At 36.7% G+C, this 14,471-nt stretch overlaps 2 long non-coding RNA genes across 2 annotated transcripts in view; one reads left to right on the top strand and one right to left on the bottom strand.

Annotated features, from left to right (window-relative positions):
* Nucleotides 1–14,471, top strand: part of LOC113592593 (uncharacterized) — a 228,467-nt gene that overhangs the window by 159,128 nt on the left and 54,868 nt on the right. The window lies entirely within an intron of this gene.
* On the bottom strand, nt 7,056–13,217 carry LOC128312948 (uncharacterized). The gene is made up of 3 exons (XR_008293030.1): nt 13,115–13,217; nt 8,253–9,588; nt 7,056–7,609 (listed from the first exon to the last, which is right to left on the bottom strand). It is a non-coding gene; the product is annotated as an uncharacterized LOC128312948 (long non-coding RNA).

Genomic DNA, 14,471 nt, shown 5'->3' with positions numbered 1-14,471 from the left:
TAATTTAATTCACTGTGACCACAAGGTCAAATTTACTTTAAACTCTCTATAATGTGTATTTGTGATTGACAATCACCATTTGTTGCGTGGTTGGTAAGGTAGAACTTGTTTTATATCTTGAAATCATAAAGGCATTTTGAAGATCTACATCATTTCAGGGCAAGACAGTTAACCCTGTAAGTATCTCCTTTTTAGAAAAAGAAAATTCAGTGAAGAAATACTTAGACTGGTAATCTTGGAAGAGAGACCCGTATTGTACAATAGAATGTACAGCACTTTACATTTTCAGATTGTTCATTATTAACAAGGAGTGTGTCTAATGAGCATGTTAGCTTCTTACTTAGAAAATACACTCAACTTTCAGTTATAGGCTTTTGGACTCTCTAGTTTGTGGATTATCTGCAACAAAATGTTAATCCCAGCCATGATTCCGAGTCAGTTCCTTTGCTCAGGAATTGTAATTCATTTTTAATATTAGCCTTAGGGGTAGAAACATGATTAGAAATGCAGAATAATGCTTTCATTCAAAACCAATTAAAACGACTTCTGGATTCTCCAACATAACGGGTAATTCACAGTGCTGTATTTCTCCATTAGGATAGATTGAGTTTGATGTATTGAAGGATGATTTAAAACTTAGTCACTGAAAGATATTTCAAGAAACATTTAATTCTAGTTTTTACTGATGAAGAAAATACTTGGTTTTGTGTCTCATTTGAAAAATGAGAAATCCTGTTATAACTTGGCAAAAGAAAAGTTCGGCTTTTTTTTTTTATCTGTAACAAAAATCATGTTTCATATAAACTATACCATGTTTACCTTAAGCTAGCTATTTGCTGCCCTTGAATAAAGTATCATTTTACAGTATATAGAGAAGCCATCACTTATAAAAGTTATTTGTGGCAGTATTATGTAATCTGGTCCTTTTTTTTTTTATTTTAAGCAGGAAAAAGAACAGCTGAAAAGAAGATAGTAGCAAGAATATTCTATACTGTATTTTGCCAGATCCTTTGGATTTGCTTTTTAAGACATCATCGTGTTTACAATCAAAGATGGGAAATATTATTACTCTTTGAATAAGTATGTGGCTTATTGTTTTGTTATGACTAGGTACATTAGTAGGGAAATAAAACTTGATATCGTAAACATATTTTAAATAGTTTTCCAGCTGGTGGTATGTGTTCATTTTAGGCTCTGTGCTCCCCTGGGTTAGCAGGCCTTCACTATTGAATGTCCAAGAAGCACTTTCCTTCTACCATGCAGCCTGCTTGAGTGATAGGAATATGGAAAGGAAGCCTGGCAGATGTACTTTAAAATTAGGTAAAAAGAACTTAGTCAAATCAGATTATTCACCTAGACCTCACTTTGGAACTGACCTTTCTTTCCAGCTGTTTTCCTAATATGATTGGAATGCTGAGTTAGGAAAAATAAATTAATTCAGTCATCCATTTACAAAATTTAAAAGGTCCAGAAAACTTCTACAATGCAAGTTATTAAGAACCGTTTTATCAGGGAATTTTTTAAAAAACAAAGTCTAGGAAGGAATCTGTTTTGGTCTGGTTTTTCTTTTTATTGGAATTCCGTGAGTCTATATGCTGCCTCGCTGTTGCCAAGGCGATGCGGTAGGGATGGGTTCAAGGGCTTTCTTCTGTAGCGGCATTTATGTTTCTGCATGTCGTATATATAAACTTACAGGAAGATCTCTTTTTACTTTTATTTTTTTTCAATGTTTGCTTATTTTTGAGAGACAGAGACAGAGAACGAGCGGGGTGGGGGCTGAGAGAGAGGGAGACACAGAATCCGAAGCAGGCTCCAAGCTCTCAGCTGTTAGCACAGAGCCCACGCAGGACTCAGACTCACATACCTTAAGATCATGACCTGAGCCGATGCTTAACCCACTGAGCTTAACCCACTGAGCCACCCAGGTGCCCCCAGGAAGATCTCTTGAATGTTACAAATAGTCTGTTGGGGGTAGGAACATTTAAAAGATGTAAAGATTTGTCACCTCTCCCTGTGTATCAGGTATATGCATTTCATTAGTGTGTCAGTCAACAGAATGTCAGTTTCTGATTGAAACCTGCAGAACATTCTTTAAGAACACCATTGGTATTTAATAATAATGATAGAAGGCTGCTCTTTTCCCACCATTTTAGACTTTTAAAAATGGCTTCCTTGCCTTCTAAGAGTGCAGAAGACAAGATGATCTCTTGCCATAAATAATATGTACTATACCAAACTTTTAACTCCATGGCATGTTTCCAATATGTTTAATTTTTTAAGGAATCTTCACTTCTTTTGATACCTGTAGATGTACTTATGGATAGTCAATGCTCATTTTTGTTCTAACTGCTGAAGTCTAATTTAATTGTAATAGGACATAATAGAGAGGTGGCAAATACAGCCCTTTGAGTCTAGGTTAGCATTCCTCATTCTTAAGGACCTGCAGTTTGGAGGCTCCCTCCCACTTATTTGAAGCCAACCTAGGAGTCCTGAAATTGTGCACTCAGATCCCAACTACTCTGTGGCTAGCCAACCATATTACTATGTTTACCATGAGGTTTGTAAAATATAAGAATGGCCAGACACCAGATATTTTTAGGGAGTTTTGGGTCAGTTCAATAAGAGAAGAGGATATGCATACACCCCTTTTCCACTATTGATCTGTTAACATTGCTAAGTATATGGGAACTTATTTCTTTACAGTAAGTAGTTTTTAAGAAACAAGTTGTTTTTGGAGCACCTGGGTGGCTCAGTTTGTTAAATGTCCAAATCTTGATTTCAGCTCAGGTCATGATCTCACAGTTGGTGAGTTCAAGCCCCTCATCAGGCTCTGTGCTGACAGTGTGGAGCCTGCTTGGGATTCTCTCTCCTCACTCTCTGCCCCTCCCCGCACTCATGTGCACTCTCTGTCTCTCTCACTGTCTCTCTCTCAAAATACATAAAATAAAGCTTTAAAAAAATCACTCCAAGTTTTTTTTTAAAGAAGAAAGTTGTTTTATCACTTGATTTGGTTTTATTTGAAAATGCTAATAAAGCATGACATTGAAAGAAAATGCAAAAATTAAAGAAAGAAAAACTTCTAAAATCAGCCATATTCCCATAACCTAGGTAAAACCACTATTAAAATGTAGATGGTACGTGTTCTTCTAAAGAAATGCATTCTTATTTACATGTATGTATATGTGTACTACAGAAATGTAGGTACCTGATACATTTAAGTACGTAATAAGAATCATTTATTTATACAGTACTACACATTCCTTTTTTAAACCTCACATTATATCATGTTTTTTAAGCCAGTAAAAATTCTTCAAAAACATAATTTAATGCCTGCGTAGTACATGATTCTGTTTAATGCATTTTCATTCATTTACCCGTTCTCCTGCTATTGATTCCTTAGAGCTTTATAATTAATGGAGATGCTTGCATTTTGAATATTATTGCAATGCTTTAACATACATATTTCCATTTCTTTCTGCCTTATTCCCCCATTGCCCAGAATGACTGTGTGTACTTGTCTGTTAATTTCAGGATCGCATATGTAGACTTAAATCCCAAAGGCATTTCTCAGCATGCAGTTAAAAGGGCAAGCCTATTAACTCTGAGAAAATATTTTAATCTGAGAATTTTTCAATTAAAGGAAAAGAGCTTATAGAAGTTAATTTTGATGCAGCATGTTTGATCTTTTACCTTATTTGTCTGTTAATTTATGGACGCAATTCATGCAAAGGCAAAACAAAAGTATAAAAGCGGATAGACAGAAAGATAGATAAGTGCTAGTTTTGTTTGCTATTCCTTCAGTCTACTCTTTCCCCACCATCCCATAGTAGTTTTTATTTTAATATCTTGATGCTTATCATTTCATACTCTGAAATAGTCTTATATAAATAAAGAATTAAATAAGGCTTCCCACTTGCAGAAAAGAAAATCTGGTGTCTTATTCGTATTATACATTCTCCCCTACTCTACTTATATATCATGGTCAACTCTATAGTTAAGTGTATGTCTCTAATTCATTCTTTTTTATAGCACATAATACCCATGAGTAGCAGGTAAGGTTCAATCTTTCTATTTTATGCCCACTGGCTCCTGGTGCACTTTCACTCCCACCAGCCAACATCTGCTCTCTGAGGGACCTGGCTCCAGATGCCAGAATCTGATTTATATCCCATTGGTGGAGCCTGGAACTGACAGGTGCAGGGGTCTGTCTAGGCTGATCATGACCCCAGTGGCCTCCATAATCTCTCTGTACAACTCAGCCAGTTAGCTACTATGGGTCACTGCTTGAGACTGCACACTGGCCTCCCTTCCTTCTGTGTCCCCCTTCCTTACCTACGTTTCCTAAAGCACATCCAAATAAGTCAGTTTACATGAATCCTGTTTCAGGGTCTGTTTCTAGGGAATTCAATCTAAGACATCTAGTGTGCATTATGATTTCTTCCATGTGAATGGACATTTAACTAATTTATAGTTTTGGCTCTTGCAACCTTTCCTTCAATTTTCAAACTTCTATAAACATCCTGACATGCAGCTGTTTTTGCTGTTGTTGTTGTTGTTGTAGGATAGAAGCTTCCTAACATTGAGCTGTTGTCGTTTTTAAATTTTAATAGACAGATCCAGAAGAGGGGTCCCTGGGTAGCTCAGTTGCTTAGGCATTTGACTTTGGCTCAGTTCATAATCTCACCGTTTGTGGGTTTGAGCCCTGCATCGGGCTCTCTGCCATCAGCACAGAGCCCATTTCAGGTCCTCTTGTCCCCCTCTCCCTCTGCCCCTCCTCAGCTTGTTCTCTTTCTGTCTCTCTCAAAATAAATAAATAAGCTTAAAAAAAATAGAGCCAGAAGAAAACACATAAAAATGTTGGCAGTAATTCATACTCCTTCCAGCAACGGATGAGTGTGCCTGCCTGTACCCTTTTCCTATACCCTTAATCACACTGAGTATTAACAGTTTTTAAAAATTGCCCCTAATCTAATTAGTCTGAAATGGTTTTTGTTATAATTTCCGCTTACGTGATTACTAGAGAAGTCGGGCTTGCTCTCTTATGTGGGTTTTGTTTGTAGTGCTCTGTTTTTCCATTTGCATTATCTTTGTGAATTGGCAGTATATTTCATATTGGGTGTGCTACCTTTTTCCTAACAATTTTCAGGATATGTTTGTGTTGGGATATCTGAACTCTTTGTATACATATATGTTAAAACTATTTTCTTGTAGCTATTTGTTTAGACTTTGTCTCAAAATTCATTTAGAAGGAGAGACAGATCAAAATACGGAGGATGTTTCTAAGGAAACATCCACGTTTGGGAATGGTGCCTGCCCCTTCGATTCCCAGCGTATTGACGTACACATTTGTGAATCATATGCATCATCCCTATTTGGGTCATTGTGCACAACTCGAGTAAATGCAGACCGTCCTATTTATAGGAATACGCTTTAGGAATTCCCACAACAAAGCTTTTAGCATCGGTCCTGCAGGCTGTCCCACTTCCAGCTTTGTGCTTCACATCGAGACATGACAGGAAACGGATCAGAGGCCTGGCTGTTCAAGTGTGTGGTTATCAAGCACTTGTAAGAAAATGAGCTTCCACCAGAAAACGTGAGAGGATCAACTCCATTGTGCCATTCAGATCAACTCATTTACACCCTTCAAAAGAGACGTGAGCTCCAAAGTTAAATTTTAGGCTTGAATTGTCTGTTGTGATGGCTTATATTGATTAAATGATCAGGTGCCCGCATGCACACACACACACACACACACACACACACACACATGCACACATGCCCACCCACCCATCCCACTCTATCCCATTCTCTCCTGTGGCTAATCTGAGCAAAGAAATAGAAATGTTCTTTCCTACACTTCTTGCTCCCTTGTGCTGTTCACCTTTCCTTTCCTTTCCAACCCATTCGTTAATCTTTCTGTATGACTGTGCCTTTCTTCTTACTTTCAATAATTAGAAGTATAAAGATATATATTGTTCAAAACAAATAAATGGCTATATAATTAACAGATGTTTTGTGAAGTACCCTTTGTCTTTAGAATAAAGTGTTAAAATGTCTAATAATATTTAAGTTAGGGATTTCTGTTTCTAGTTTGTAGCCCCAATGATAGAATAATTAAGTGCTGTGGTCCCACATTTATGGAGGTAATCTTTTAACTCTCCAAATTCCTCAAAGCTTCTTTAGTCTTGGTGTTGTCAAACTTGATTTTTATTGATCTCTACATTTCAATTCACACACATAAAAACGCTTTTTCCCCGCATCGTAGGAAAGGAGCAAGCCTGTGATATACACGTTTCCTAATTAAAGCTTAAATCTAGTTCCCAGCACTTGTGCTTCTGAAATGTTAGAACCACATAGTGAAATATTTTTAACTTTTTCCATCCATCACACTGGTTTTTAGGTTGCTGGTAATGTCAGCCAGAAAAGTATCTGAATTAAGAGCATTTTTCATAGAGACTTCTACTATACTTCTTAAATGGGTAAGTTAGTATTAAAGATATCACTGGAATTTATCCCAAAATGTAATTGAATTTTTTATTGGTTTTAGGATACAGTTCTTAGTTCAGTTTGGATATGAAGCATAGGAAGTAAAATATGTGGTGCAAGTTGGCGTCAGAACAGCAATAAAATTTTACAAAGAAACTAGATCTTTTAAGAAGTCAAACCATTTGCCTGAAGATACTGCCCATTTGGCATTTTAATGGACAGCTTGGTGGATATGTGAATGACGATGGCAGTGCTAGGTGAGAATATATGGAGTGATACATTTTGGCAAACGGTTCATTTTTTCATAAGGTGAATAAAAAAATCTCCTGCGTGGGTACCTGATAGAGTTAGCTATTCTGCCACTTTATGGCTATTTGGGCAAAACTACTATTTCATTATAGCTAATAGTTTTTACTTTAAAAATTTCACCATGGTAATTTATATCCCTCCCCAAACACTCTGTTTTCAATGGGACTTTTTTTGTTTTTGTGTGGCACAACTTTTATGAAACTAAAGTTATTGTTTTAAAATTTTTTAATTAATAATTTATTTTGAGAAACAGAGCATGAGCGGGGGAGGGGGAGAGAGAGAGGGAGACACAGAATCCGAAGCAGGCTCCAGGCTGTGAGCTGTCAGCACAGAGCCCGACGCAGGGCTCAAACCCACAAATGCAAGATCGTGACCTGAGCTGAAGTCGGATGCTCAACTGACTAAGCCACCCAGTCACCCCTAGAGTTATTTTTTTAATATGACAACAATGAGGGACACAGCTTTTTGGATGAATGATAGTAAAATGATACAATAGCAAATGATGAACAAATGTGAGGTATGAATATGTGCCTGGTATTTTGCCCATTCCTTTATAAAACATCATAATGTTTGTTACTCAAAGCACCCATGTGCACCAGATAGTATAATTATCCATTTTATAGATATTAAGTAAAAAAACAGGTTAAATTACCTGTTCAGAAGTTTAGGACCTTCTGAAATATAAATTCTTGGGAAAGGAAAGTTAATGCTTTTTGGTTCCTGCAGTAACTCTAACTGCTCATCACTACTTTCTCCACTTTTCTTGTGCAAGGAAATAGTTAACAGCATTCATCCTGAGCAGGGGCCATTGTAACTAAAAATAAATGGTGAAATCCATTAACTTCTAAGTAAGGAATTATACAGTCTGTAGTAATTTGTACTATTATTTCTTTTTAATAAACCCTGTCTTCATCACAGAAAGGTGAACTTAAGCCTAGCTATGGGTCATAATATCTACAATTCCCAGTGTGAATGATTAAATGTTTGGGTTTTATTCTGAGCATGGACAAGTGCAGTTTCAGCATTTATGGAAAGGTATAAACTGTGAATTTAAAAATGAAGTCTTACATATAAATACTAGTAAGTCTCTGGGTTCTTTTGTCACTTAATGAGAGAGGGTGAGAAACTTGCCCTTGAGGAGCCTAAGTGGGAGCTAGGGCACAGGTGAGAGGGGGTCATTCTTGTTTGTTGTATATACTTGCCTTGGCAGCCAAGGTTTGGGAGTCCCTCTTCTCCTTGCTAGTGGGAGAATTTGAGGCCAGACAGTGAGTTGATAATTTTGGTGAACTCACTTGGCAGGTGACATAGATTATGATTTCACTTTCTATTCAGGAAAGTAATGTTAGTCGTATAGACTTATGTCACAGGATGTGATTTGTTAGATTACTTATGTCTTTGTTGTGGAGATCAAGGTTATGGACTTGTAAAAGTGCAATGTTCTGTTGGCTGTGAATTACCCAAGGTTTATTTTCATGGCGGTTGATGGCCATGAAATCTTTCAGCTTAGTCTCGTCTTCTGACTGATAGCTCTGTTGCTCTCAGGATCCTTCTCCTCATGGAGTTGTGGCCTCTCAGTAACTATAAAAACCAGAATAAAGAAGACAAAAATAATTTGGCTTACAGTTTCTTAACAGGTTTTATTGGCTGTTTACCATTCCTTACTATATAGAAGTCTTGTATTGTCCCAGATCAAACACACCCAGAATGAAAAGCATTCACAGAGATTATCTCTAAACTTGTGAATTTGCCCGTCCATTGATCTCATTTTCCTTCCACATTAAACTCTAGTCCCTGCATCCAACCATCACTTCAGCATGTATTTATCAAATGCTTTCAGCATGTCAAGCATGCCATGGGTTCTGGAGACACAGTGACTTAGACTAACCATATCCCCTTACACTTGGAGCTCATATTCTAGTGAGAGGAAGACAGATAACAACATATAAACAACCAGGAAGCAAGATAACTTCAGATGGTAGTAAGGCTACAGAGGTAATAAAGCATAGTGTGCATAGAGATGGTCGGGCTGGTAAAAGGTTTTTGTGGTCAGGGGAGACTCAGAGGAGGTGATATTTGACATGAAATTTGAGTGATGAGAAGGAACCAGGTGTGAGAAATTTGGAGGAAGAGCTTCCAAGCTGCTGCCATGGAAAGTTATGTAGTGTGTGCACTGCACAAAGGCACCTAGCCAAGGGGAGAAAGAGGGCCTGAAATCTTATGCTTCTCTTACATAACATACTATCAGGTATGGGGCTGAATCTTCCCAGAGATTAGTGGGATTTTTGTTTGTTTGTTTAAACCACAAAAGCTGTTCTTTTTGCTAAGCTAAGTACCTAAGGAGATTATTTCCACCAGGAGTTTTGTGGGTTGTTTGTTTGTTTGTTTGTGTGTTTGTTTTTAGTGTAGATGGTTTCATAGGCTAGTGTGGACTTGAGTTAATTAGGTGTGTAAGGTTGGCCTGTTAGCAGGTAAGGCTGGAGTAGAGTGTAGGAAGTAATGAGAATAGAGTGGTGGAAGGTGAAGTTAGAGAGGCAGGTAGGAACCAGAACATGCAGTTTTGTAAGGGGTTTGGATGGTATTCTAAGTACACAGAGGCTATTGGAAGGACTTATTCCAGGATATGATAACATATCCCATAACATAGTAACTATGTTTTAAAAAGATTACTGTGACATGTAAAGTGGAAGAGAGAACCTTACCAGGACAGAAAACTTACTTGAGCAATATTCTATCCAATGGCCTTGTCTCCTCCTCTGATAATCAAAATAGGCCAAGCCTAGAATCTTGCAGTGGCTCATGACAAAAAATAAAAATGTAAGAATTCTATATTCAGAAAGCATGCATTTTCCATCTTTCCCATCTATAGCCTGTGTATACAGCTCATTTGTTTGACAGTGATATTCCAAATTGATGGAAATGAAGGAAATGTATGAATGCCATTTGTTTTCAGGAAAGCCAATCCACATTAAAAAGTACAAACAAGTCTGTGGGGAAAAGGTGGATTTGACTATAATCTCAGTGCTTTATTGCCAACTCTGGGTATAATTGGATTATAAGATTATTAATATAAGGTATAATTATAATTTGTATATGATAAAGTTTTCCAATATGATTACACTCATAAGGGAATGTTGACAAGTTTCTCATGAAAACACAGCAGGTTGGCAAAGTGATGAACCTGGGATTGTGAAACACTGATGCCATGAAATCTTTAGTGAAATCTCAAGAGCAAGTACATTGTAATTACCTAAAAGAATTAGGATTGAAGTGCATTATATAGGTTTATTTTGTGAAAATCAAGTATTACACTATAGGACCTGGGGATTATTTACTGGCATTTGATGCCATCTAAGATGACCAATCGTTTCCCCTACAATGATTATGAGCTTTATAAGAGGAAGACTCTCATAGATATTTTGGAACTTAATGTTCCAGAGTGTCACAGAATTTGTGTTTAATGCTGTTTTTTGGAGACATAAAATAAGGCATGAAGTACTTTAGGTTTAACAAGAGAGAAGAAGAGTTTAGTGATCTGCTCTTAGCTTTGGAGGAAGAAAATGGAATAAAAACAGCTCAAGCCAGTGGGTTTTAACTCTTTCACTCCGCCTTTCCCCTTTCCTTAATATATTATAAAAGATCTGGCCCAGTAAGAGTCTATTTAAGGATCAGTTCCCTATTCACATTATCTCAGGGAAAGTGATAATATGGGCAGGCCTGTGTCCTGAATTTTAATGTATCCCCATCTCCTCTCACACCCCGCTTGGTGAGGAGAGGTAAGGTACAAATAGTCCAAATACACTAAAGAGTGTAATAACCCTACAGAACTCTGTAACATAAAGAGAAAGAACCCAGACTGGGTACTCCAAAGTGAACAGATGTGGCTGGTTAATTCAGTTGCCCTGACCAAGCGATTAAGGGAATTAAACCTGGCCCGTTTCATTACGCTGAGTATCCTTACACCCACTCTTCTTTCCAGATACAGTGCTGCTTGGAGTCTAAGAGTTATCATTGAAAACCAGGGTGAAACCAAACATTATCAATCCCAGATGTGACATTTCACCTTTTCCCCTAAATAAATGCATTTGTAAATGTGGGTAGTTTCTGCTGGGTCTACCTAAATTAATCCCTTTTAGAAAGGGCACATAAAAACTGTTGTAGCTTTGCTTTATGATTTAGCTGTCTACTGTAAGGGTTTAAAATTTTATATAAACCATCGTTATACAAACCTCTTCTCTAGCTTTAATGCAAGGCTTTCCTGGGTATAGTTTACTGTTTATATATAAAGCGTGTAGGTGGTTTAAATGTTTTTCTAGCACATACTAGGCTCTCAATAAATATCTTTAATTAGTGAATGTAAGAATGAATGGATTCATTTATCTTACTGGTTTCCTGTTAATATTTTGAAAAATCTAAATATTTTTGGTTATTTCAGTGGCTGAAATAAAAATGATTTTTTTTCCCTCAAAATACTATGCTCTTCTAAAATGTGATGGAAGTATGGGGAATGCAGTAACTCTTTCTAGTTCTATCTTCGCAGAGGGGAACATTTACGATCATTTTTAGATTTAAGTAGGTGTAGTAAAAATTATTTGCACAGTGATATTTTAGCATGCAGGTGTTTGGCTGAGGTTCCAGCCTGGAAATCACTTTTTAAACATAGGCATTTGTGCAGAGAGCATATGGAACTTCATTATCAGAGCATAAGAATATATTTTGTGGTACGTTTTACTATATATTCATATACTTCCCAGGAATATTGGACGGTCCTGAATTATTTATAAAATGAAATAGAAAAAATTGTTACCCATCTCTTGTACATTTGTTAGTTCATAAGACAATACATGACTTCTATAAAGTATTTACAAATTGTTGTCTGTTCATTTGTTCGGCATCTTTTCATTTCACAAGGACTGTTCATGGTAAGAATGGTCCAAGTGGCTAAATCAAGTCATTATGATAGAAAGACAAGATGTAAGTCCCCCCCCCCAACCCACCTTGGATTTAAATAGACTATCGTTAATTTACTAGTCTGTAATGTAGAGTCATCATAGTATTAACTCCAAACATACTAAAGGCATTTCTTTTCCTGTCTCTTGTACCAATTTGCTTTTCTGTTTTCTGCCCTGAATAATCCTCAGAGGCATACAAAGCGAGGAGAGCTCCAGTGAGGGAAAAGATGGAAACCTCCTGCCTACTTTCTTTCTGTGTAGAATCATTAGTACACTCTGTTAGTCCATTGACCAATGCCATGTCTCATGATAGTCTGTTTTATTTCTGTTTTTGAGTGTGTTATAAAGGAGATGGGACTAACATTTTTAAAAAAACAATTTTTGATGATTTAGATAAAGTAAAAATTACCTAAATTGAGTTTATACTGGCAAGAATAGTTTTTATTCTAAATGTTGGGTTGAATGAAATATTGATAAACCTGAGCCAATTCTTGTCTGATGAAACTTATGCCCTGAAACCCAAGTGAATTCACTTGCTATGGCTATAAACTCTCTCCTGGTTATTGTAACTGTTGTGGGAAGATAGGAAAAGGAAGAGGTTTCAATTCTTAGTAATATCATCACTTATCCTAATGAGGTCACAATAGATTACCCCTATGAGAGCAAGACACTTTTATTGACTCCAAAGCGTACCCAGTTACTACCTAATGAGAAAATAGCATTTGGTGATACCACAATTCCAAGAGATTATTTGTCATGGATATTTATTCAGGATATCAGTTAGCTGCCTGACAGTGATGCCTTAGATCCAGATACCTACTCATGCCCCAAACTGAAGTCCCCCAGCTTCTTGTCACTCTCTCCTCCCCCAACCTTGACCCTGTGAGGTAGCAAATATATACGTTATGAGTATTTCCTTCAGAGATTTTGATTGAGTGGTAGGTATCTTTCCCTTCTGGTCTTATTACAAGCAAAAATTTTTCATCTTGAATATTATACTTGTGGGATTTTTCCTGTCTACTGAGATGAAAAAAATATATTCCAACTAGGTTAATAATGACAAATTTCTAATCCAGTATTCTTGTGCTCCTTTGGCCATAAAGCTGAAGAACACCAAGGGAAATATGAGTTACTTATCTGGAAACCCTGCAATATAATTATTTATATTGCATTAGGGAAGTTATATACTGTTTACTGTATTACTATATGTACTATATGTATATTATGTATACTGTATTTATAAACATTGGGTTCATAGCCCATATTTTATAAAATATTAGTAACTATGTTCATTTTCTAGACATTTTGTCCCATGGAAATCAATATTCATGGATATCAATAATAGTAACTAACGTTGATTGAATACTTACTGTATGCCAGATACTTGATATATTATTTCATGTAATCCTCAGGGCAGCACTGTGAGATAGATATATTCTTATCCTGAAATGTAGAGGAGCAATGCTTCTGGCTGTAAGGAATGGTATGATTGAAATTGGTAAAAGCATTAAGGACATTTTGTCTTATGTAACTGGTAATTGACCAGATATAGCAGACTCAGGCAGGTTCTGGTTAGAGTTCTATCTTACTCTTTTTGTCATTCTCAATCTGTCCTAATCTCTGCATCAGCATTAACCTTGGACTATTTTCCCTAATGCTTAGAAAAGAGCTGCCAAGACTGACTGAAGCAAAATAACTTTCTTGTTTATGTCCAGGGTAGAAAGAGCAACTAGCTCCTTTTTAGTCTCTGGAGAAAGGAAGAATTCTCCATGAAACCTCTATAGCAAGCCTTCATTCAAATCACATTGGCCGTTCCAAGTCTCATGCCCATTCCTGTACCAATCACTGGTAAAAGGGAAGGGGTTACTATGATAAGTTTATACAAATCAGAGTTCATGCCTGAACTTGGAGGTGGAGTCAGCTCTCCTTTCCCCTTTCTTTGATTACAATGGGAAGGTGATAAGTGAACACAACTGGGATTCCAAGAAGAAGAAGGAAAGTGTGAATGGATTCTGGGTAAAAATGACTGTTTACTACAGAGGGATTAGGTAATACTTAAGGCCTTATAGCTACTTACTAGTGGTCCCTAAACTTAAAATCAGTTCTGTTTCATTTCAGAAGCCCAGGCTTCTATACTGTCTTTTGTGATGAATATCAGGGCTTATTTTTTTTTTTGAGAATATATTTCTAATAAAACTTCAAAAATAGTCTGTGCAACCTCAGGGAAGTCATTCTCTCCTGGCCTCAGTTTCCCTATACATACAAAAAGAGTAAACAAATCTTTTAGGCTTTATGGACCATGAGGTCTTTATCACAGTTAACTACTCAACTCTGCCAAGATAGTATGAAAGCAGCCACAGATGACATATAAATGGATGGGAATGTTCCAGAAAACTTCCCTTACAATAACAGGTGATAGCCTGTGGATTCTGTTTTGCCAACCCCTGAATTAGAGGCCCGACTCTAAAGTTGCAAGCTTCTGATTTTATATATTAGCAGCAATTTTAATATATATTTTTAATCAGAAACGTTTATATTAGCTGAATTTCTGTATTTGATTGAGCAAAGATCTAAGAGAGATTAAATTTCATAATTGCTAAAACTTTATATTGTGAATTTCCTAGTGTAAAATTTTAAAATTTATTTTCAATCATATGAGTACATGCAGAAAATTTGTGGTATTTTGGGTTACTACAGCAGTCTAGAAGCCTTTTCCCCTGGAATCTG

This window comes from Acinonyx jubatus, chromosome A1 (genome assembly GCF_027475565.1).
Source record: "Acinonyx jubatus isolate Ajub_Pintada_27869175 chromosome A1, VMU_Ajub_asm_v1.0, whole genome shotgun sequence".
Classification (NCBI taxonomy): Eukaryota; Metazoa; Chordata; class Mammalia; order Carnivora; family Felidae; genus Acinonyx; species Acinonyx jubatus.
Note: the sequence above shows the minus strand (reverse complement) of the source record. Positions and strands in the feature narration are given on the sequence as shown.